This window comes from Apis laboriosa, unplaced genomic scaffold (assembly GCF_014066325.1).
Source record: "Apis laboriosa isolate Shangri-la unplaced genomic scaffold, ASM1406632v1 scaffold34_cov151, whole genome shotgun sequence".
Classification (NCBI taxonomy): Eukaryota; Metazoa; Arthropoda; class Insecta; order Hymenoptera; family Apidae; genus Apis; species Apis laboriosa.
In genome coordinates this window covers 9,587,978-9,592,477 of record NW_025222928.1, presented here as the reverse complement: position 1 = coordinate 9,592,477, position 4,500 = coordinate 9,587,978, and the positions used below count along the sequence as shown (strand labels likewise).

The following is a 4,500-nucleotide window of genomic DNA, read 5'->3' as shown; positions in this document are numbered from 1 at the left end:
AAAAAAAAAAAAAAAAAAAAAAAAAAAAAAAAAAAAGAAAGAAAAAACTCGTCATTGAATCCAATTTTAAAAAAATTATCGTGTTTTAAATTATGTGCCGATATTTTTTTAACCGATTGTGTATAATATTTGTACACTGGTTAAAGTCCTTTGTGTAGTTTGGCGCAACTAGTTTATTACGTAAGCGCGATAATCTCAAAGTTCTCTTCTAACTGATTACAAGATGCCACTTAGGCATGTTTGTCTCTTTGATTATACGTTGTATCGAGATTATATTCGATTATATTGTTATTGTTACAATTATCGAATATATTTCGTAGAATCTTGGTGACTAAAAAAAAAAAAAAAAAAAAAGGAAAACGTATTCATGTATTTATAAATATTCGTAGCTTTAATTTATACACAATTTATTTTATAAATAAAGAAATAATAAATTGAGCAAAAAATATCTATTAATTATTTCGAACGGGATACGCTTCATCGATTTCAATGGTCTTGAAATATGTTTTCAAGGTCAGTCCTTGACGATCCATGATCGTGAATAATTTCGTTTATATATGCATTTAATTTTCATTCGATTTTAATTTTCACGATGTATCATCTAAAATTATTCATTCCGCTGTATATTAAATATAGTCTTGTTTATTGTGAGAATATATATGCGTGAGATTTTTAGAATATATTTTGGCAATACCCTTTAATTCGATCAATAGCAAATCGTTATGAAATAATAATAAAATGAAATCCTTCTCTAAAAATCATTCGATGAATTTGTTATCAATTGAAGATAGAAGATGAAAAATATGGAGTAGAGTTTGTTACTCTAAAATTATTTATCCAAAATTTACGTCCTCTTAGAAATACACGATGCGTTAGAAATAAAATTTTTATACACGCACGCGTATGAAATTTATTGGAAAATTTGAAAAGTGGACAGTGCGGGAAAAAACGAACAGAAGGAAAACGAGGAATTCGATACGATATAAATATGTTGGATAAACGAGTGATCGAAGACTCGGATAAAATGGATTGATCGGCGGAACGTGATTGATAGAAGATCTAATAGTAGGAATAATTCGTGACAAGTTATTGGAATAGCGAATAGTTATTCTATAACTGCAACGATCCTCGTGGTAATGGTAATGGCGCGATGGAAGCGAACAGTGGTAGTGGTGGGCCGGTAGTATTGGTGAGAGATAGAGAGGTGTGGAAGGTTTGGGAAGGGGTAACGGTCGATTCAGTGCGAGGCGGGCGGTCAGAGCCGATGCAGTGGAAGGATACGACGACGATGATCGTACGGCACGAGTTGCTCGCATTGTTTCATTCGTCAAAAAGTCGGAAAGGAAAATTAGAGCGATTCGAGAGGATTCGAAACATGAGGAAGAAGGGATTTGGTCGAAAGAGCTGTTATCGCTGCTATTGTCGTTGTTCCGATAATCGTTCTTGTCATCGGATCACGTTTCGTTCGAGCACAAAGAGACAGACAAGTCCGGAAGTTTTCTTGGAAAGTGTCGTGGCAAAAATATCATCTATCGGTTACGATTACCATGTTGTCGTTGCCGTCGACAATTGCTAAAGATAAGAATAACAATTTCGAAACAACGTTGAATATAATTACGTTGCGATAAATCGTTCAAATCGATTGGTTATCTTTGAATTTCGGTTCGGAAAAAACTCGAGAATTTATTAATTATAAATAAAAAGTCCGACGTACGAGTAATCGATTCGGTGTGTTGATCGAACGGTACACGCGAACGGGCAATTTAGAAGATCGTTGCAACTCGATGTTCCGATTTGTTGCACGTTAGTCGTATTTAACCGTTGCTGTTATTACATTATTCGGTAAGATATTTCGAGTGTTTATCGCGTATCGTTATCGCGATGAATCAGCGAATCGTTAAATAATCTTTGCGATATAACTTTTTTTTTTTTTTCTTAAAAATTTTAAGGAAAAAATTCGTCGTTGAATACGAATAATTTAAAATCGTGATAATTAAATTGATCGAATTAATCGAAACAAGCGGGACAAAAATGTTGCAACAATAGTATCGAAAGGATGCAAAAAAAAAAATGCGTAAAGAGAGATTTCACGAAATCGATCATTTTTTTTTTTTTTTTTTTTTTTTTTTTTAATATAGCTCGATCATCGACTCGATTCGAGGAAATAATAACTGGAAGAGAATAATGATAATTCGGGTACGAGTACATACGATCCCCATCGCGTTTACGAACGAAAAGTCGTTACGAGGTAAACGACGAGGATCGGTCCGAGCGATGGCGGGGAAAAAAAGTTGTTTGTTGGAACGAGAAACGATAATAAGCGACCAAGTTTTCGAGTGTCGTAAACTGGCGAACGAAAGAGCGAACAAAGGGACGGGACGCGAATGGAAAATTTACGATGCGATCGTGCTTTGTCTTCGACTTACCAAATATTCGGCTACTCTTCTCTGCGCGTGGTATGTACGTGGAATATACTTGTGTAATTTCTCTCTCTCTTTTTTTTTTTTTTTTTTTTTTTTGCTCTCGATCCTCATCATCGTGGCTTCCACGATTACGAAACATTGACGATCTCGAATTGGCGAGATCGAAGCGTATTGTACATAGATAGATTGTATTCTCGAAATTTGTCGATTTGTTTCGCCTCGCTGCGTTTCTCTCCGTCTTCGTTCTCCGTCTCCTCTTCCTCCATCCATCCTCGTTCTTTCTCTAGTGCGGGAAAGTTGCCGTCGCTTGCGAAGATTCAGCATCGAGACTCTACGACGAAACACGCGTTGATTCGAAAACGAATCGATCTCGAGATCTTGGAGCTGGAAATTTTTTCACGATCGCGAGACGGGCCGATTTTATATCTCGGGGAGGGTTGAATCGAGCCATGAAAACGAACGAGCCTTGGTCGATTGATCTCGTGCGGTTGATCGTCTCCAACGTTGTTATGGCCGACGGAGAGGGCAAGAGCGAGCGAGAGAGAGAGAGATATATAGAGGATGGTGACGATTGGATCTCCGCCAAATGCCGTTGGTAAAATTAATCGTTCTCTCCGACATGAATTCCTCTCCAAGCGGGGAATATCAATTTGCGGGGATCAAAAGGAGACAACGTTGACAACAACTGGTCGTCGCGAAAGGTTAGAAAGACGATAATCGGTCGAAACACGATCGACCACCGACGAGCGCTTTCACGCCGTATCGTATCGAGTTTACTTAAGACGGTTAGAGGTTTTCGTGCGTTTTCGTAACGTCCCTTTCCTCCTCCTCCTCCTCCCTTCCCTTTTCTTCATGGAAAAACTTTTCTTATCTCGTTATCGCCGAATTTTCCGTTATTATTATTATTATTATTATTATTATTATTATTATTATTATTATTATTATTATTTTATTATTATTATTATTATTATTATTATTATTATTATTATTATTATTATTATCATTATCACACACACACATCCGTGGATATGGGGTTTTAATAAACGTTGGAGTAATCGTCATCGAAGATTTTTCAAAAACACTGTTCGTACGAAAAATACGAATCCGTGGGAGAGGAAAAAAATAAAAAAATAAATAAATAGATGCGTAAAGATAAAAATATAGACGCATCGAGAGGGAGAGAATCGTGAAAGAAACGATCGTCGTGTATGGTGGCAGCAGTAATACGCTTCAAAGAATCGTATTTCTTCTTTTTTTACAGATCGAAATTTTGGCAAACGATGGAAGTACGAACACCGTTTTAGCGGCGAGTTGGAAAGAGAAATCACGTTCGAGATTCACGTTCCGTAAAAGGATCAAAGGAAGGAGAGCCTAATCGAGAGCGAAATCTGTTTTTGCGAGGAAAACAACGTGGAAATATATAAGAGAAGAGCGATCGTTTAACGCGAAATGCGAGATAAAGGGACGTAAGAGCGCCGGTCGACGACGACGACGACAACGACGAGCAACGGACAAGAAGAGACGATACGTCGGATGAGAGCGACAAATGCACGCTGCCGAGAACCCGTGTTGTTAAAATAACGAAAAAAAAAAAAAAAAAAANAAAAAAATAAAAAAATAAAAAATAAAAAATAAAAAAAAAAATACGGTGGAGAAAGAAAAGGAGAAGGAAAAGGAAGCGGAAGAGAAAGGATTCGAAAGCCGAGGAAAATCTATTTCGACGAAGATCGGTCGAATAAGAAGAAGAAGAAGGAGAAGAAGAAAGAGAAAGATGTGTTTGCCGTTGTGTTGAATAAGAAGAGGAGAATCGAAAAGATCGAGCGATAGGATAGACAGATAGAGAGAGAAAGAACAACAAGAACAAGAACGAGAAGAAGAAGAAGAAGAAGAAGAAGAAGAAGAAGAAGAAGAAGAGGACGTAAGGAAGAGAAAAAGAGAGAAAGAGAGAAAAGAGATCGAGCGATCGTTTCGTGTCGAGAGAAATATCAAGCTTCCGCGAGGCGAGAATAAGTGATGTGTTCGATGAACGTGGCGCGTCTCGCGGGTGGTGGTCGGGGTACAACTGACGCGTGTTGCG

General features: G+C 37.5%; 1 protein-coding gene and 1 long non-coding RNA gene across 3 annotated transcripts in view; both read left to right on the top strand.

Annotated features, from left to right (window-relative positions):
• Positions 1-4,067, top strand: part of LOC122714893 — a 17,908-nt gene extending 13,841 nt beyond the window's left edge. The window contains exon 3 of the long non-coding RNA XR_006346733.1: positions 3,685-4,067. This is a non-coding gene — a long non-coding RNA (uncharacterized LOC122714893). The remainder of the gene's footprint in view (positions 1-3,684) is intronic.
• A 383-nt stretch (positions 4,068-4,450) lies between these two features.
• Positions 4,451-4,500, top strand: part of LOC122714885 (zinc finger protein 608-like) — a 13,725-nt gene continuing 13,675 nt past the window's right edge. For both annotated transcript variants that reach the window (XM_043936641.1, XM_043936640.1), the window contains exon 1: positions 4,451-4,500. This exon is cut by the window's right edge and continues 3,367 nt beyond it. The gene's annotated coding sequence lies outside the window, so the exon portion shown is untranslated.